Here is a 21,669-nt window from a genome sequence, read left to right as displayed (position 1 = left end):
TATATATTTTCAATCGATGTAAACTCTGCTCTTGAAGATGGCACAATGTCATCAAGTTACTGTACTGCATCAAATTTTTATTATTTTCAAATTAGTTTTTTTTTTTGGTGTAAATAATTATCGTTTCATTGAGAAATGTCAGTTGTAGCTTCCAAAATATGCATTCTTATAATGATAAAAATCGCAAAAAGTGGTAGCAAGTAGTTTTGTTAATTTTATTCTCTTCGTGCGGATAAAAGTAGTAATGAGGGAGACCACACAAATAAATGACAATTGAAAAGTTCAACCTTTCACATCGTTTTTAACAATAATACATGTATCAAGGATATAGGTTCAAGTTTTAGCCCTACTATGAATTTAAAAAAATGAACTAAAATACGTGTGAAAACTTCCTTAATATTTGTTTGAACCATTCATTCCAGAAAAACCATATACGCAGTGGCAAAACTGTTCATGTGATCAGAATAATGATTCATTATCAGGATTTCAAGCCCATCGGAAAATATAAATAATCAGATTTTCAAATAAGAAAATTATCAGTTTGTTGACTTCAATTTCGATACGGTGAAAATCTGATATTTCGTTGGATGACAAACTACCTTCAAGTGGCTTTTTGGTTCATAATGTAACCGCTCTCTCGCAGGCGAACGAAGCAACGTGCGTGTTGGCTTAAACACAACACAATATTTCACATAACAGTCCGTACTATGTTTAATATACAAGGAGCATAGGTAACGGGGCATATGACATTTTACTGGTGAACCATTGGTCCTAGGGGCATACTTCCAGTTGGAAAAAGGACCCGAATAATGTGTACTGCTCAGATATTTGATTAATGTTGCCAAGGGTTACATAGTTATTAAAATAAAAATGTTAACTTTTTATGCGGACACTCTGTGCCCCAAAACCCAATTGGAAAATTGTCTCCCGGTCTCCAACAAAAAATTCAACGTTTCTAATTGCAATATTCACTGAGATATTCGGAGAAAGTTGGGGGGAAAAAAACAGCATTAAATGCGGGGAAACCATTTTACCCGCATTTAATGCTGTTTTTTCCCAAATTTCTTCAATTTTTTTTAATTCGCATATCGCGGTGAATATTGCACTTAGAAACATGAAATTATTTTAGTTGGCATCGGGAAAGACAGAACAACAACTTCTTAATTGGGTTCTTCGGACACAGGGACGGTATAAAAAGTTTTTTATTTTTTATTTTACAGCTATACAACCCCTTACAACATGAATGACATATCTGAGTTGGACACGTGATTTGGATACTTTTTCTAGTTGGGTACGTCTCTAAGACTAATGGCTCACCAGTAAAGTGCCATGCCCTGTTACCCATGCAGCCTCCAAATACACGTAAAAAAATAGTTTGAGACGAAATACAGTCAACTCTCATTTTAACAAATACCATTATAACGGGAAAAATATCGTTTTAACGAAAATCCCTCGGATAGGTTTACATAAGAACAATATAAAAATCTGGAATTCCTTTGTAACGAAATTTCGTTATTAAGAAGTGATTTCTCCGGCCTCTTGGAGTTCCAGTCTAATGGGGTTTGACCAAATCGTATTAATAAAGGGTCTTTAATACGCTTTGGGTTTGACTGTATTTCCCCCAAAAAAAATCTGACATTTTTGCAGTAAAGTAATTGAACTTCGGCAATTTCATCTGAAAACAGTTCTTTTTATAATGATTATGTCCTTTTTACTTTTATAAATTTAGGAAGGAAACAAAAAGAAGAAAGGGTGGGGAGAAAAAGAAAAATTGGCCAAGACGGGCTCGGTTGTGCGTAAATGCCTCGAAATTCAACTTGTGCGCAAGGGGATTCGTGCCTCACTCTCAGTTATGACAAAATTTCACATTTATGAGACGTATGACTATGGGCACGAGATTAATCTCTATATATATAGCTTTCAATATTAAAATATTTCATTTATACGAAGCACAATTTCAATTATTTGACATTTTCATTTTGATTTGAACTCCAGATCTTTGGCATTCAGACATCATTTCCAACTATCAAATCCAAGCAGTTTTTGCAGATTGTGAAAACGCGTTTCTGAATTGGTTTTGCATGCGTGTTATCAACAATAAAAACCATAAATTTTAGGTTGACAGACACAAAGAGACGCATTGAGCGGGTTATGGACATTTCAAAGTGAAGACTTACGTGAGAATTTATTGCACTTTTTTTAAAAATCAGCAGATGCAGTGAATCTCTAATAAACGGATTTAAATCGCTTTAAATGTAGTCATACGCCTTTTTAGAATTTTTTTTCTAATGTCCACAACATTGTTCTTGCAGGATAGGAAAATTGCATTGAAATTATTTAGGATGCTGCAGGCCACTAGTAGGGCAGTTAAAAGGAAGCATTACAGTACCGATTAAAAAACTCTAAAGATGTGGTGTCAATATTAGAGGAAATCCCAATACAGGGGCGGCTCGAGCTTACCTGCCGCCCGGGCGTGAAGCCTCATGTGCCGCCCCTACTGGCGACCTTGCCAGGAGGCTGATAGGGCTTCGGTGAAGGGCACCTGGAGATAAACCTGATTTTTTTTTTCAGGAGAAAGAGGCACATCATTGTTTACCGTACAAAATGTGCGTGACCATATGTCCCGCTTTTGAAGTAGAAAACTTTTTGCCTTTGTTTTTTGTTCTGAAATTATTTTACCATTCTTAATAAATGCTAGATAACTTAATCCTTGAAAGAGCATTTGTTTTTGTGAGCCATCATCACTTATCCTGTAAAGATATTAAATGGGGTAATTTTTATTAAGAAAATTTTTTCTAAGGTGTTTCTGGTATTCCAGGGGCAAGTGAAAAACCAAATTTTTCCTTTGCCTTCATTTGACTATTGTGGATCAAATTCTGAGTGAGGGTATGGGCCCTTTGCTGGGATCTTTTGCAGGTCCCCTCCCAGTCAGATTTCTCATGGCCCCTTCTATAGTTAATTTATAGCCTGAAAAAGGCAAAAAATTATGAGAATCATCCCGGGCTCTTGTGGGGGCCATGGGTGAGGGAACCAAAATGCACATATGGCCCTTGTTATAGAGTTCAGAGGTGGCGCTTGGCCATGCGACCCATTGCGGCCACATGGGGTACTGCTTAAGAGGATGCTAAATCCGGGGTGAATGGGTAAAAAAAATTCCATTGGCCAAAAAAAACCAAACTGTCGGCTCTGGAGGGACGCAAAATCCGAAATGAAGGGCCGGAAAAAATGTTTTGTTAGGAATTGTTTGGATAAATTGTGAGGGAGGGGTATGACCTTCTAAGGGTAGGGCTGACAGGGCTCCAGCTTGAGGCCTTGGACTAAATCCTTATAACTTTTCTTTTTTCACTCTATAAATTAACTGTAGAAGGGACGCCGTGGAAAATCGGGCATGGGCCCCACGAAAGATTCCCTGACGCAGGAGGTAGGGTCTATGGAGGGAGCAATTGTTAGGAGGCACAAAAAATAAGTCCCACACGGTTACTGATTTTGTCTCGAGCCGCCCAGATAGCTGACATTCTTGTTTCTGGTATTACGATCGAAGGCTTTGTCTATTTTCTCAACGTTTCCGTTGTCCAGGTATGGTATGACTCAAAAGCTGATGTCGTGAATTTTTACTGTGTTAAATTTTGTTGTCTTAAGTAAAGTCTATGCCGCACCCCTTGCACCCTTGCTTAAGCTGCCCCAGTCCCAATACATTATCACAGCAATGTAGTTTTAAAAAATTTTAAATTTCGCGGGTATTTGGTCTCTTGGAGTTCGTTATAACTGAATTCGACTTTATTTCTTTTCAGCAGAGGCAATGGATTGGCACCCCCTTTCAAAATTCATAAAAAATGCCCCAGAGCAATCATTCTCTATTCAATTTTTATAAATATATTCCCCATCAGACCACTCAGTGCAGGCTGAAGATAGTTTTGTGCTAAACTAAATGGCTATCCGTCTGTAATTACATGAAAACGATTGGTTTTTTACAAGCTTTCCGTTTTCACCCATCTACTTCTTGGATTAAATTTACTACCAGCACTCAAAAGAATGTCAATGAATGGTCAACAAATCTTTGTCTGCTTTCTTTATGGCAGCCCTCTTTGAATGAAAAGTCTTCGAATGCGCACAATTTTCTGTCTTTACAGTTACTCCATTTTACTTAAACCTCTTCTATAGTTTGTGTCAGGGCCCACTATCACCCCGAAGTCGTAAAACCACTGAGATTACATCAACCACATTTTTTATTTCCTTCCTCATGTTAATGTTACTTGAATGGGGAAAAATTACGAAAAAGATATTCTATGTATTTTGTTTGAAATTACATTTTTTTGTCAGAGTGACTAAAAAAATTTAATGTCACAAATTTCTTCGTGGCCCCCGTATCAGTAGCCGTGGCTCCCCTTTTGCAAGATTTTCATCCGTGGCCCCCCTGGAATATCCTAGGGCCCCCCTGGGGCCATATGGCCCCCGGTTGAGAACCACTGGCTTACACTACGTAAAAAACCATTAAAATACCTCAGTGAATCTCAAACTGTCTGCTGAGGCGGCCCTGACAGAGCTTTGTTGCAGAGATTCTTTGTTAAACTGCTCTGGGGAGCCGTGAATAAGCGTTAATTACTGTAAGGGGCACCACTGGTGGAAAACGTTTAAGACCCCCTGCACTACCTTTGTGCAAATAACGTGAAGCCCGTAGACTCCCCTAAGCTAATAAAATGAAGCCCACGGATCCCTTTACAAAATAATATTCAGTACATAAAGTAATGTAAACACAATGAGCTAATTTTTTTTCACCCAAGCTCACGGCCTCACCGTGAAACCTCTCCTACAAGATACAACGTCGAGTGGCTTTGCGCAAGTGTGTATGGCCGCGAACAAAAACGATCCTTTTAACTGAGAATGGTCCATTTCCGACATACTTGCAGCGCTTTGGACGATCAGCTTACAATGCTTGTAAGTGTGGTGCTACGGGCTCGCTATGGCATTACGTCTGCCAATGTCCACACACATCAGCGTTTCATTTTGGTCAGATGTCACAAAGTCAGATGACGGCATTCAAAAGAAGAATACTAAAAAGTCCGATGAACTTATCTTTGATTACGGTCTAAAATTTGATTAAATTTTTAGACCGTAACCTATATTTGCTGCACGACAAGAAAGGTGGACTACGGAAGAAGCAGGATGAATTTCAGCCTTCCAGACCACTAAAGCTGATACCAGGGAGAGTCTACAACTTGCGGCCACGTAGGGGTACCGGAAATTCACGAAACTGATACGTCGTTGAACGGCGAACTTTATTGGAGAAACTATAAACACTTAACATGTTAACGTTGTGAATCAATGCCACCCATAATCCAGATAGCCAGCCGATGTAGCTTCGGGAATGATGAAAATCTCCTAATTGCCCAGGAGAATTAAGACGTAGAATGCTTATGGAACAGGAATGTCTGCCTAGAATGAGCTAAAACATTTGGATGTCCGAACATTGGCTGACTTGGATACTTGGACCAGGACATGTGACGCAAACATCATGACATCGATTCATCGTTGTACGGCCTACAGGACTATAACTTGTGACATCCAACGAATGCGGACGGACCGCCACCAACGGAATTAGATTATCGAGTCCGGACGTGCCAAGGACGCTATAATATCAATTTAGATTTCTATTCTTAGATCATGATTTATCATAATTATTCCGTTGATTTATACTCCTGTAATTGGACTTACTATTCTGTTATACAAATTTATATAGATATATATACATATTTAATAAAATTCCGGATGCACCCATCTTTCGGGAACGCTTCGATATCTCCTTGAGATGGGAAGCGGGGTGTGTCCGGTCCTTCAATGTTCAATGCTATTGCCCGACCCAATACGAGCAATCAATAAATTTATTTTTCTTAACTTTTTAAGCGGCAATGACGACCTCCTTGAGGCCTCTTATTTTGTGAATTTGACTTCTCGATAGAACGCTTTTCCCCGCACCCCTTCCTTCGCATCTGCTGAAAATAGCAAGAAAGGGTAATTCATTAAAAAAAGATATGGCATTTTATTAGGGGTTTGGTGATTCCTGCAACGCTGCTTAAAAATTTAAAACTACTACAACGCGTGCAAGGCTCCACGTACTCTAGTTCGTGTCTTTTTTCTCTAATAGGCGCCCAAGCAGTACAAGTCATGTTTGAATGCGTACAAATAAACCAATACATCTTCGGGAATATCCCTGGGCTGCTCGGCCCAACAATACTCCTCTGTGTTCTGCGAGAATGACAATCGTTGAACTTGGCTGTGAATAGTGAGATTATTCCGAAGCCATCCCGCTCTCTCGTGGGTACGAAAGTAAGCAGTCTTTTGATAGCCTCCCGGGTTGGCCGCTGTTCATTATTTTTCCCTACTCTCCAAAGAACCCCAATGGGTCTGTGGACTTCTGGTTAAGAACTCTTCACCTAGCTCAAAGGACATTTGATAATGTATCAGAAGGATAGGATAGGATTTTGGTTTTACTGGCGCAAGGCCCAATTAGGTCAAACTGCGCCAATCAGAAGGATAAATGATATTTATTGGATAAATACTGTATATATCATGACAAATGGTAATCACACAAGCTTCGAACCAGCAGATTCCGAACTCAAAAAGCTAACGATGAGAATCTCGGATTAGAGTCGGTTATGATTTTTGCAACGCATCCAACAGCCTGAATCGTTCATTCTCCATCTTCCGCTGGATAAGCATAAGCATAATACGTACGTATTATACGAACACTTATCACCAACTAATTTAGAGTGAATTGCGCAATTGGTTGTTTCCTTCCGTTCACTCTGTTTTAGTATTAATTCGAGGCCGAAATAGTAAAAATCGTAACGTTATCTTTGGCATTAGTGATAACAGATGTTTTGGGGCGCGTCAGGATTTCGCTCAGATGGTGAAATCGTTTCGGCGAGATTTCGAGCATTTGCAGCTGTGCTTCTCTTTCGTTTTCGAATTCGGCAATCACGATTAGTGTCATTTGATGCCGTTTTCTCATAAAAAATGGGGCTGTTCCAATAAGATGTATGGAACCGAAATAGCTACATTTCGGTATTTTATGACCACCAGTCGATGCGAGTTACACCAGTTTATGCGAGCTTTCGATTTATTTATTTCACATGATGTCTATGCTGAGTTCGCCCTACGTCACTTTTAATTGAGGCAGTGGTTGTCAAATTGACAAATAAAAAAGCTTCTCCTTTTTAAAGCTTGTTCCACACCAGCAGAACTCTGCAGAATTCCACTGCGTAAAAGCTGGTTTTCGACATATTATGGGCATAATTTTCCTTGAGGTGGAATTGACATAGGATCGCAAAAGGTTAATAGGAATTGACAGGATAGGCGCGAGTTTTTAGAGCTTTTCGATACTAAGCGTTTCATTCTCTAATCACTGTTTTGATAGGAATAGGTGATAGGATGCACGTCTAGATTTTTGAAAGTCAGGCTCTATACCAAAATGTTTGTAAAGCACTTTAGGCTGGAGTTCTTGACCTTTTTTAGCAGTAACCCAAAATGAACATGATCGCCTTCATAAGACTGTTTTTCGAGATCAGTGATACCAGTGGCGTAATTTGCAATAAGACAGTGAATTTTTACGACCCATCTTCGAAGCCGTGATCAACGTTTAGGTCGCGCCCCATATGTCAAGAAGCCTTACCCTAAGGCATGGCCAGAGGTGTATCAACAGGTGGCTGGGCTGAATGGGCTATAGCCCAGGACACAAGTTCGAATGTGTGGTCAAGTTTGGGAGTGGGCAGTGAAGGAAATCAGACGAAAACGAAAGAATGTGTGGGGCAAAATTTGTTTTACCCACAGGCGGCAAACCATAAATCTGCCCTGCTGGGTAAGGCGATATCCTTCCTCGTTCCTTTAGTTTTCAGACTTTATCTCGTAGTTGGAGTCGAGGGAAAAAAATCTATTATTATGAGTTGATTAATAATTCTAGCCGAATGTATCAAATCTTTCTCCAATCAACAACACATTTCGCGGAAGGTTGAATGGGAAATGTCTAAAGGAGGCAGCACTTCTTGTCAAGAGAGCCTTTCGAAGCACACACGGGACACTTCAACGTGAATATTTCATCCAAGACAAAGAAGCCATTGTTCATCAGAGAGACATTGAAACGAACTCGTCTCGTCCAGGCGAGTGCAGCCAGTTCGATCAAACAGATGCCGCTTACTCGACGCAGACTGTGTTTTTCTTTGAAAATGTGAATCGAAAATACCATAAAATCATCGCTGGTTTCAAGGCCGACTCTTTAGATGAAACAAAGGAAATGTGAAACAAAAATCATATAAAAGTGAAATCCCGATTCTACGATACTTTGCGGACCAGGAGAAAAAACATCATTGTAGAGGAATTATCGTTATTACATCGAGAGGTAGCGTTATCATCACGCGACATCAAATTGATGATATTTTTTTTTAATCGGCGTTGTTAGCAGGGGCGGCTTAAGTGAAGATACAAGATGTGTGGTGCACTCGGGTGGCTGGTTAGAAGGGTAGGCTTTTGTGTTCAGACACGAATTTTTTTTTCTTCAAAATTTTGAATAATAAAAATTCGCAACACACAATACGCTGTCACTCTTTTGAGCCATGCCTTGACACAGAAAATTATGAGAAAACTTGAGGGGAACAGACAGGGCACGGGACCAGAAAGAAAAATGGACTTTATCACACCCAGTAATTTTTCGGGAGCCTTTCTTGCCTTTTCGTCCGGCATTCTCCTATTCCTGCCCTGGGAACCATGGAGTAGGTATTTTGGCGTTAATAATTAATTAATTAATTAATCTCTATGCTTGAGATTTGAGATTAATTAAAAAGTTTGATCCCAAAAAGAAAGAAAATATGATGACTCATCAATAAGAGCTTGAAAGGTGGACAAAGTTATTTATCTGGCACAATTGAGAACGATAAAATATAGCACTATATTTTATTTTTAAAAAAGGGACAATTTCTTTAAAAGCGGGACGCATGGCCAGGTACATTTTACATTTTGTTGGGGAAACAATTACGGTTTTTGACGGATAAAAAATCAATCGGGTTTATCCCAGAGGCCTCAGGCTAAAAAATCTTTCAGCCAGAGCCGTCTTTAGGGGGCGGTGCATGAGGTTTTGAACCCTGGTGGCAGGTAAGCTCAAGCCAAAATAAATAATTGAAACCCACTAAGAAGCATTTATTCACCGCAAAAAAATTTTAATTGACCAGTTGATTACACTTATTAACGGCCGAATTCAGATCTGGATTGATTTCCATTGTTTTTCATTTCCATTCTCAGCTTTCTGTTTGGCGATATTAACCAAAACATATTCATGAAAAAAAAATTCTGCTGGACTTGACCATGTTCATAGAAACAACATAAAAAGAATTAAATTTTATTCTTCCTTAAAAATAGGTGATTTAAAAAAATTCGATTGATGACACACGTAACTTCTGAAAGTAATGAAATTTTTGTTTTCTAAATTAAGTTTGGATTCTCACACCTTCAGAAAAAAAAAATCTTTGCTTTCAGGAACGAGAAATATTTTTTTTCTAATTAATAAAACCGATATGTAGAAATGTCCTCTCCACTTGTTAATACAAGATTCCTCGAAAGACTCGTTATTTTTTGGAGATGATGACTACAAGGAACAAAATTCATCTCTGCCTTCACGGGGATTCGAAACCCGGTCTCTCGTTTGTCGGACGAGTGCTCTATCAACTCAACAATCTAATACAAATACAACGCCACAACAGACAAAATGTCCAACGAGGTGGCTGAGAAAAAGATGCCCATAAAAATAGGGATGTCATATATTTCAAAAATATAGCGACCCAATTAAAAATGCAATTAACCAAAAATTTCAAACAATATATACACATGATGAAACATTGTACAATGCCCATAATGTATTTATGGTTGTCTTATTCTAAGTATGGATAGCTTCTCGATTTACCCCAACATGTTTATCGTATTTCTTTTTAAATGTGTCAATTGTGTTACAATTTTCTTCGAAAGGGGTTTACCTTGTGTGTGTGTGCAGTGTACTAAATAGCTACAAATTAGCAATACCAACAACTTCAGTAAAACTTTCGGTGATCGGGTGGCAAAAAATTGATAACTCGTACATGCGTATTCCTTCGTAAACAATCCTCGGGGGAAATTTCTAATGAGTTGATTACATGCAGAATCATGTTGCGTGTGTGTATATGCGTGGCCCTAACGTATTTATGTTTTCAGAATTACACTCTTGTTTCGTGTTATACTGGTGCCACCTGTCTTAGTGAAAATGGCCAAATGCCTACATTTTCATGTTAATGTAAGTATCCTATTGAACGTCTGCCTGCTCTCTGCGGAGAGACTTTTCCAATTGGGAGACCACCTCTCATTTGTGCGTTCAAGTTGGGAAAACTATGCAATACTGTATCTCGGACATGTGTATAAAAATTAGGCTCAGATTTGTATCTTCATCTCCAGTGCATGAAAAATGACGGGAGATGTAACATGTAAGATTTCTCAATTCTTAGAAGCAATGAGAGCCTTGCAAGGCCTGCCTTTTACATGCTGTGGCAAATGAATAAAGAAAGAAAAATAAATAAACGACTCGTGGCCCCACCTCTTGGTACAGGACCCCTAGGCTAGGACCATTGGCGGGCCCCCAGCCAGGCTTTTCAAGGGCCCCCTCTATACTTAATTTATAGCGCAAAAACAAAAAATTTTGAGATTCATCCCGGGCCCCAGGGCTGGAGTCCGGCCAGCCCCACCCTTGTGGAGGCCATGAAACGACGTCAGTAAATTTTCACGGTTTGGATTGCTATTCACAAACAAAAAAAAGCGTTAAGGCTTTTACATTTTAGGAAATTTCGTGAACGATGAAATATCTTATACTTGGGAATAATCTTTCACGGAAGAGTAGATCAACTTTGCCCAAGAATATTGAGAAGTCGCCAACAAATAAGGCAAATACACGAAAAATACGCAACCTTCTAATGCATTTCGACACCAATGGGTGTCGTCTTCAGAGGAAAATATATTTAACCACTTATATATATATATCACGATGAAGACGACACCCATTGGTGTCCAAATGCATCAAGACTTTGTGTATTTTTCGTGTATTTGCCTTATTCATTGGTGACTTAATAATCTTTCATAATTGATAGCATATTACGTATGTCACTATGTAATGTTTGTGAAATCGATCGTCTCTTTGCAGTTATTCTTACTTAATACACAAAAAAAAAAAAAAAAACAACATGAGATTCGTTGAAAAGCGATCCATCACCGCTTTTCAATGGAGCGACACGTTATTGTACATCGAAACTCACTTTTTAATCAATAAACAGCGTTACGACAATAGTTTTTTTGCATTTCGCATGCCATTTTTTGATCCCAAATTATTATTTTGCTAGTGTGAGTAAGGAGAGGAAAAAAACAATTTCAATAAATACAAAAATAAAGAATGCGCATTTCGAAAACGAATAAAATACCAAGGAACCGAAAAATCACGCACTCCGTGATTATGGCATCGTTTTATTCCTCTTCTCTGTACGTTTTTTGTTGTTATTATACATTTGCTACATTATTATTGAAACGGCAGTCGTAGTTGTTTCCTTTTACGACTTGGGAAGAATTTTCTGCTGCTGCTGCTGGAAGCGTGTTGTTGTTGCTTCCTTTCTTATAACGTCAGATTTGTTTGTTTTGATCGGGGAAAAAAATAAACAACGTATCCAAGATTATTACAATTCAACAAGAACCCTACTATAATACAAAAATGCTGTTATATCAAACTACAAATGTAATTGTTCTTTTACAACGAATATGTAAATTACGCTTATCTTAAAAACAGGATGAAAGGGCATTTTCCATTTGAAGTGTAGAAAACTTTCAAATTTGATCTGTGAAAATTATACAGTTCACGAAGCTTAATTAATGTGATCACATCGGGACTCTGTTTCTAGTAACAATAATCGATCATCTACATCCAAAAAAGATCCGGTAATAAGTATGATAAGTGCGTGACAATGTCCCGTTTGGTCGAATTGGACATCTTCGTTTTTCTTTCCCACATAATTAATTTCAAAATGTTGAATCGTGCCGTTTCTTGTTGTTATTGTTTTTTTTGTCACATTTTTCTAAAGCAAGATTTTTTTCCCCTTAAGATAAAATCCTCGTTTTTTATTCGGAATTTGTAAGAAGTTAGTATGGAACACAGTCCAATGTGTATCACGAATTACGATATCTTTTACAATGTACGGTACGTTCAATGGATTCCGTTGTGAAAGTCTTTCGGCCAAAGAACTGCGAACGTGGTCAGTTGAAAGAAACTGACTTAGAACTGAAGGACGGGACTATTTTTTTTTACCTTACATATGCTTTCACTATAGGAAAGAAATTCCAAAGGAAGCGTTACGCGTATGTGCAGCATAGTTGCTACTACGGCTCGATTATGACATCGTGAACAGAGTATGGAAATTTTTGTCAACAAAGGGAGCCTTCTATCTTTCTACATGGTTTCGCAAATTCATAACGATAACTTTTAGGGAAAAAATGAGTCTGGTTCAACCTTAACTTTATAAAATAATCAGAAAGGAAAAAAACTTCCGACGAAAAAAATAATAACGTGAACCAAAGTCCTGCTGACTATAAAAGAATTTTTTTCCGTGGTCTGTTTTCCATAATGGTCCGTTCCATGCTTTGCAAAAGCGATAGCGATCCCCCTAACGACAACATTATCCGTGATTCTAATTAGCGGCGTCGACTGTATTATAAATTTTATGTTACTGTATGATTCTACGAAATCTCATGTACATACTGTGCATATTTTATTTGCATCCAACATATCTCTTTCAGATCTGAGCGTTCATTTTTGGAATTTTCAAAATGTCAGCAAATCTTCATTTTTTCAAGTTTTTTTTTGGGAATAAATAATTCATTTCGTTCAAATTTTTTCAGCCTAGATGATGCAGTGTATATTCATCTTCACATACAAATTTTTTCCAGAGTCTTATTACTAAATTTTACCTAATAAATCACGCTTTTCCCAGATGCACTTTCTCCTGGAAACCATCCTAAAAAACACTAAAAATTCAACTTCAAGTGCTGCCCTCTGATGAAAGACCCCCAAAGTTCATAGTTCATATTCACCATATTTCTAACTCAAAACTTACACAAAGCCAGGGCTTAACTACCTGAGATTTAAAAACAAAAAAATCCACAGTGGGAAAAAAGAAACCAACACATTTGTGGCAACAAAAACTGAAAGGGATATATATGATGCAAATTTCATAGCCATTTTCAATTGCAGGAAGTCCGTTCTCAAGAGAGGAAACTTTGGATATAACGGAAGCATTTCCCTGTTAATTCCACATTTAAAAAATAATAATTGTATTAATAACTGAGAAGAAAAAACGCATTTCAAAACAAAAGTAAGTCCTTGAATGGCGTTAAAAATGTTTTCGCCGAGCCTTTGATTCGCCAAAATCATTAACATGGATTTTGTACAAGGTCTTTTTCATTTTCAGAGAAATCACGCATTTTTGTTATTCGTTGAGTATTGATTCGTTGTCTCAATTCTCCTCTCATCGCTATCCATTAATTATTATTATTTTTAATTCTGAAAATTCCGTATCGATGCTCGAAATGAAACACATGCATGCACGTTTGCTCTAACTAGCACAAATACATTTACTTGTTGCTTGCTACCCAGGTTTTCCTTTCTATACTTAGAGAATCTGAGTATTGAACAAGTAGCAAATCGTTGCAAACCGTTCATCGTGTCTCTGGGTTGTCGAAAAAGGCATCTTTCGGGGAATATACTACTCTCCGATATACATTCAGGAAAGATATTTTTGAAAGTTTAAATTCTTTTGTTTGTAAATCATTAGTGGAAATGCCCGGCGTTGAGGGTCTTCTCCAGATATGCACAGAACTACATATGTATCTGCAGCGTAAGTAGATACAGGCTCACACAAGGATGACGTCACTCTCCGCTATCATACGAAGGTTTAAACAACTGGATGTTGCGAAGATGTATTTTGGAAAGAGAGAAAATTCAACTGCCCCTGCGGGGAATCGAACCCACGTCCTTTCACTTTCCGGGTGAACGCCCTAGACCACTAGACTACAGAGGCACCGAATCTCTCAATCTTTCCTTGGAGCTCGTGTACACTGAAAGGGACCGTACATGGACGGCCGGGCCAGACTCAGGCCAAGCTCACAAGGGTTCGATTCCCCGCTGGGGCAGTTGAATTTTCTCTCTTTCCAAAATACATCTTCGCAACATCCAGTTGTTAAAACCTTCGTCAGATACAGGCTCCTCGATGTCTTTTCATCGTTGAAAAATGCATTGTTTGGAAACAATCAGTGGTGTCGGACCGGGGGTGCTGGGAGTGCTCGAGTACACACGGTAAATTATTTGGCATGAATCCAAACACCGCCAGAATTGATTCAGAAATCTAAATTTCTTGTATAAAATTCAAGACGAGCACCCACAGGTACTAAACACTTCCGACGCTCCTAGAAAAAATACGAATGCAAACACAAAGGCCACAACAGGCAAATCTCTTCCCCCCCCCCCCCCAAAAAAAAAAAAATAAACTTCGGAAGCTTGAGATGGAATCGAACCATCAGCCTTCGTTATGAGAGTCTCATGCTCTGTCCACTGCACCAACGGTGGATGAACCAACGTAAGTAGACGTTGAGGAAGTTGTTTCTGCTGCCTTAAAACCATTATTGGCCGGACAGTTTTTCGGACATTCGTCTAGCTCTGATAAGAGTTTTTAAGTAGCCCATTATAGCACCACGGACCTCATATTCTCATAAGAAACAGGCTAGGAATCTCCTTTGTCAATAAGATAAAGGCCAGCGACCACTTTACACAATAATATTCAGCGCATAATAATGTAAAAATAATAAGTTAATTGTTTTCTCATCCAACCTCACGGGGCCTCCCTGATATCTCTGAAAGGGACTCCCAAGGACTAGAACCACTGCTTTAATGAATTCGGTTTAGATTTGAAGAATATTGTATGTATACATTTGTATCGGGAACATGCATGCATACATAGTGTAAGACCTGTCACACAGGTGGAAAATCAGTTTCACACACAGTATACAGATTAGTACAATTACAATATAAAAAACAATTGCAAAATAATTATTTGAGAGTAGCACCCTTTTCCATATTGTCTTTATCCTCTTCGGCCAGAGGTACACATTTTTAGCGGTTTTAAATAGTTTTTAATGATCCTTTTTCACATCAAAACCCATATGTGTTACCTAACTGAAATGGTGGTTCTAGTAAAAATATTGACTCAAATTAAACAATTTTTTTTCTTTTGAAAGTGCATTCTGACATACACTAAACACAGACCAATAAAAAGAAATTGTTATTTTTTTAAGTCAGTTTTGGCTCAAGCGGGAAGAAGTTACTATTTCATACAATTGGATGTACAGTGGAACTTCGGTTAACGAGCAAAAATTTTGACTCGGTTGACGAGCGCCTATTCGCATTGCGAGCAAAAATGTTGCGCTTTGTTCATTTACTTTAATTTTCGTCCACACGCGCACTTTAGAATTGTGGGTAATATTCTCCCTTATATACAGGCTCCGGTCAGCGTGCCTCACTCTAAAAATGAACACACGTGCGAGCGTGACTGTTTACGATGCCAGTACGGGAGTACCACGGGACTGGGGTGTATGAGAGATGACATTAAATAACTAATGGAAGAACATCGTCAGGAGTTGACGGTAGATGAACTGATGGATCTCCTTTGTACGCAACAGCAAGAGTTTATGGACGGTATCTTGTCTGAGGTAGAGAGAAGTGAGGAGAAGTCCTCACTTTTCAAATGATATCACATAATGTATAAAATGTGGGAATCCGTGGAAAATTTCGTAGAAATGAACCAATCAAATAAAGTTGTAGAAGAACGATCAAGGAATCCGTCCAACGAAAATGCAATTTCACATTTTCGAGGAATCCTAAAAGCAAGAAAGATAAAAGCAAGTGTCGTTGAATAATCAAAAATGAATCAAATGTTGGTGGTGTGCCGCGGTACACAGTTTGAGAATCCCTATCCTATAAACGATAGTCTTCCTGTCTTTCTTTCGTCGTTTAGAGCAAGTTAATTTGTAAAGATTATCGTATTGTATGCTTATTTATGGCGTTATTATAATTCCAATTTTTTATTGCATTAATTATTGTGTAGTATTATTGAACGAATGCCGTTTTTATGTCATTTTTATGTGCATGAATAATTGTGAAGCGAATGGATTATCCGAGATTCCATTATTTCCTATGGAGACGTTTGATTCGATATACGAGCGATTCCAATAACGAGCACGTTGACGGAACGAATTAAGCTCGTTAACCGATGTTCCACTGTATGTATTTTGCTACTGCTAAAATTTCGTAGTTATGGTAAGTTTATTCTTTTTATGGTCTTTTTAAGTTTTATTATCATGTGAAGGAATAATATTTCCTTATTTTGTATACTCTCACTCGAGGAGGAAAAAAACTTTTTTATCACAATTTTAAAACTAAATATTTTTCAATATGTCTGTTATATTCTAATTAATTTAACGAACATTAACAGCCGTTGTAGAAAATGATTGTTGAGAATTTCAGTGGTTCCATTTTGAGTTATGTTAGAACGAACTTCCGGAATGCAATACGTAATGTAACTAATTTTTATCGGAACTTGTGGTCGTTGACACTTGGAGTTGAAGAGAGATATCACAAGCGACAGAAGACGATACACATACACAGAAGGCGATATTGCGCATCAAGGGAACACGAACCAATGTATTCGGCAAAATAGACAAATAAACAAACAATCGAGGGTTGGACGAAACTATTTATCATCTGGCTACTGTGTCGACGCGTGATAAGCAATGTGCATTTCTCTTTTTCCCGTTCACTTTTTGAACTCGGGCGCTTCAAAACGTTATTTGTGTCTTAACATGATGATGTTATTATCGCGACGCCAACACAACAAAAGGAAAGAAAATAAATAGAGCTTATGTATGTATGTGTGACTATCGTCATACACTGACGTACTTTATTGTTGCGAGTTTGGAACATTAACAAGAAATATGAAAACATCGTTTTTAATCAAAAGAGAAATGTTTCCATATTGTTTTGGAAGTTGGTTAAGTATTGTTTGGGAACCGTCGTTACTGAAACAAACACGATCGGGAGAAACCATTGTTGGAGGCAAAACACCATTGTGCAACCATTCTCGACGTTTCTCGGGATTCGATTTGAATGTTCATTTTCCCCCCTTCTATTTATGTATTTATTTTACCATAATTCTGGCCATCCCTACTCTTTTATAAAATAATGTCCCATTTTTTCCGTATTTTCAACGAAAAGCGACTTTTTTCTCATTCTTTACTGAAATGAAGGATTAGAATTATTTTTACAGCTTGAAAAATATGACTATTAATATAAATATTTGCCTTGCATATTTCTCATGTTGAACATTTTTCTTCGTGGAATACATTTTATTCCACAGCAGTAGCGCTTCATCTAGCGATTTTCAGTCATTTCAGTTATAATTGGCAACTTCGCTCACCTTTGACATCATTTTTGGCAACAATTAGTGATTTATATTGTATTTCCCTTTTGAGATTCCAATTTCCCGTATTCTCCTGTGTTTGGTTCCCAATTTGAATTTTTTTTCAAAGAAAAATGTGGTCAGACTACCTATCATTCAAATTGGGCCTCATTCGGGTATTTTTCAAAATAACAAATATGATTAACATACTGGAATATTTTATAACATATTTTATACTAAACTGATTAGAATTTAATAAGGCAATTTCGCCTTTTTATCCAGCTCTGCTTACATTTAAATAATACAACGTCAAAGTCACGAATCTTGGTCACGCTACAGTAAATTATGCTTCGAAATTTACACCATTTATATGAAAAAATGAAATTCCAGCTTCCTACTGTTTTTTAAATTTAATTGGTAAACAAAATGTCAAGTTATATACAGTGCCGTTTACATCGCTTATTAGAACAACGGATAAAGTTATCGTTTGTATATATAACGAATCATTATTAACATGGAACAATTTCGTTTATAGTTATCAGGACTGCTTATGTTATCAGTTTTTTTCGTGAAAAGTTTTGTTTTTTTTTCATTTTCATTATTTTGAAGTTATGGTTGAACCAGGTCCATTTTTTCCGTATAAATTATAGTTATCAACCTGCAAGATTATGGAGGAGGTCAGATGGCTCCCACGTTGAGCAAAAATTTCTGGACTCCGGAAATTTCTCGACCATGTCCTGATCGGGCCGTAATAGCCGTATGATCCATGTCCTGTATATATAGCGGTGCTTTTGCAACGGCTTTCCTACAATGGTGTGGGGGGGGGGAAGAGTCCCTTTCTTCAGTTCTTGGTCAGTTTCTTTCTAATGACTATATTCACAGTTTCTCGGCCGGAAGATTTTCGCAAAGGAATCTATAAAAAAGTATATCGTTAATTCGTAATACACGTTAGACAGTTACATTCTAACTACTCATACTTTCTGAATAAAATAAAAATTGCCGAGAGAGGCAGATAAATCTTGTTTCAGAACAAAATAATAAAAAAAAAAGTTTTGAAATTAGGTTATGTGTAGGACAAAAAAACGGAACTGTCCCGTTTGATCGAACGGGACAAATGGTCATCGTATTTGAAACCAGACATTTTTTTCGGATATGGATATCAATTCGTTGTTGTTATCAGAAACTTGCATGCGTTCGCATTAAGTGGCATGTACTGCATTTATACGTTTTCACGTCGGAATATGTTAGAATAAAAATGATGCGTGGCATATTCGCAGCTAGTTTTCTAATTTACAGTCACGATGGTATCATATTTAATGCCTGTTGATATTAAAAGACTGCGTCTCATCCGGATAAACGCGCTCATGAGCAAGGAAACGTGCTCTCACGAGAAACAAACACACACACACACGGCTTGTTTATGTTAACATTAATAGAAATTGCAGTAAGTCTAAGTAAGGGAAAGAGAAGAACGCGGAAGTGTTAGTGTTTGCACATCGCATGTCAACAACCAAATAAACTAATAAATTCTTCTGCCTTTTCATAATGTGACTTTTCTTCTTCGCCATCTTCCAGCAACTGGCCAGTTCGTAGAGAAAAATATTCTTCTCTAACTGACATCAGATGCGATTAATGTAACTGGATAGACACACGAATGCGTCGCGCACACACACACACTAGGTTATATATAAGTCAGTTTCTTGGTATATCATGACCCTCGTCAATGCCAGATGTTCGACAATAAATTAAAAAAGATAAAGACGATTATTCTTCTAACTGCGTAATGAGTAATTAAATCCCTCGAGAGATTTAACAACCGATAAATTTTCCGACTTGTTTTCGACTAGGATTATACCTAAGTTCGTCGTTTATTCACCGAACGCTGCCAGCATCGATCGCAAAGGGGCAGGCAGATCATAATCCAATGGCAATTATTTCTCGAATAACTTTGACAAGTTGAGAGGATACTACAGTATCCAAGGCGACATGAAAATATATCGCGTTTTTCCATCGAGCCAATACATGGCCATTGATTACTCGGATTCTAGCTCGTAGGATTCTTAATCCCTTTACGATCACGGACGTAATATTGCGTCCAAACGCCAGTGGAATAAATTCAAACGCGTTCTCTGTGTTTTCTTTCCTCTGTCTCCATCGCGAAGCTTTATAGCAACTGTATCAACTGAAGCTGCCTTTTCTTTTCCCTCCTCTCTTTCTATATTCTTGTTAATGATTTTTTTTCTTCACTTATGAGCCCCGTTTACATGTGCAATATTGCGGTAGCATTGGAAGTTCTGGCACCCGTTTGACGACTTTTTTCCTACGTGGGGAAGATATGTTGAGCAGGCATTGCTTCCTCTTTCTTACGGATCTTCTAGGGTTGCAACTTCCTTTCCCATAATCCTTTGCGCGTGAACCTCTGACGACGTGGTAAAGTGGGGTTGAATTTCACGCCCATGTAAACTGGTTTTATCGAAAATCCTTGAAGCCGGTTAAAAATTATTGTTGGTGTCACGGTTCTCATTAGGGGCCGTTCAAGTATTACGCCATCATCGATGGGGGGGGGGTTTCCGATTTGCTGACTTTTGATGACAAGGGGGGGGGAGGGGGGGTTTGGATAATGCTTATGTCATCAACCACGCTTTATGAAAATATGAAATATTCTTAATGGCATCTTACTCGGTGAGACGAAAACCTTTTGATAGTTTGTGGGCACTTGAAGTAACACCCCCCCCCTATTGATAAGTGCCCTACAGAGCCACTTTAGTGATCTCTAAATGTTTCGCGGATCCAAGTGATCTAGAAATGTCTCCGGGCCGCTTAAGTGCTGTGGAACTGTGCCACGCATCACTCAAGTGATCCGTAATTATGTGCCGCGGATCACTTGAATAATCTGAGAAAGTGCCGCGGGTAACTTGAGTGATGTAGAACCGCACTGGGGGCCACTTAAGTGCTCTAAAACTACGTCACTCAAGGGATCTCTAAATGTGTCACGGATCGCTTAAGAGTTCCGGAACTGTGTGGCGGGTCATTTAAGTGATCTGAAAATGTACCACGGGCCACTTAAATGTTCTGGAATTGTACCATGGGACACAAGCGATCCGTAAATGTGCCACTTGGTTCATTTTTACAAAATTTGGTTTGAGGAGGGCAGGCCGCATCAGATAACCCCCAGGGCCATATTTGCTTCGCGGGCCAAGTGCCTTTATGCAATTTATCATTATATGGCTTAGAGAGTGGGTCGCAATGAATTTATTAAAGATAAATTTTGAGTTCATAACCTTTATAAATAACGTTGAAATTAACAGAAATTGACTATAATAACAATAAAGGTATTTTCTTCCGAAATTTCAATTAAAAATATTTTTTTGCATTAAAAAAATAAATTTTTGATCGTGGGAGGGGACACGAGCCCCCTATATACCTCCCCCCCTCCCCCGTGTACGTCTCTGATACCACCAATATGCGTTAGGATTCAGACAGGCAGAGCTAATGACGAAATTTTTCTGACAAGGGGGGGGGGCGGTCCAAAATGGCTGAAAATGTGCTTACGTAATACTTGAACGGCCCCTTAGGTGGAGATAGACATGAAAAGATGGAGAGGGTATGGTAATGAAAACTGGGAGGGGCATGCTGATGATGATGATGACAATCCATGCATATACCATTTTTCATGTTAAAGGACTTATAATGTATCTTTCTACTATATGCATATAAGAGCGAAAGAGAACACGTAGGTGAGGGTGAAAACAGACTAAAAAAATCCTCTTACTACCTCATCTATTATACCTTTTTCTTATATATGTATTTTTGCTTTCCCTCTTCCTTTTTCTAAAGTGCGGTAAAGTTAGGATGGGGTTACCGGATTTATCACCGATTCGTTAAATAGAGATAATAAAAATTTTGTTGCCACGAAAGCTTGTACTCGAAGTGGTTAATCTATACATTCTCGCATCATCCTTGAAATGGGATTGCAATTTTAACCCTTTATTTGGCAGTTGTTGCTCTAACAAAAAAGCAAGTGTGTCTGTCATATTTTTCAAATCAACGCATTTTATATTTTGAACTCGTTTCGGCATTGATGCTTATAAGCACCTCCTAAACATTCGATTTTTAC

The 21,669-nt window shown here is 38.2% G+C and overlaps 1 non-coding gene across 1 annotated transcript; it reads right to left on the bottom strand.

Annotated features, from left to right (window-relative positions):
* Window positions 1–14,049: 14,049 nt before the first annotated feature.
* TRNAS-GGA (transfer RNA serine (anticodon GGA)) lies at window positions 14,050–14,123 on the bottom strand. Its single transcript has one exon. It is a non-coding gene; the product is annotated as a tRNA-Ser (tRNA).
* Window positions 14,124–21,669: the final 7,546 nt, after the last annotated feature.

The sequence above is a fragment of the Pholcus phalangioides genome, unplaced genomic scaffold, assembly GCF_987345545.1.
Source record: "Pholcus phalangioides strain wild (caught in Gottingen) unplaced genomic scaffold, Ppha-v1.0 ptg000009l_1, whole genome shotgun sequence".
Lineage (NCBI taxonomy): Eukaryota > Metazoa > Arthropoda > Arachnida > Araneae > Pholcidae > Pholcus > Pholcus phalangioides.
The sequence above is the reverse complement of the archived record's forward strand: the minus strand, read 5'-3'. Positions and strand labels throughout refer to the sequence as shown.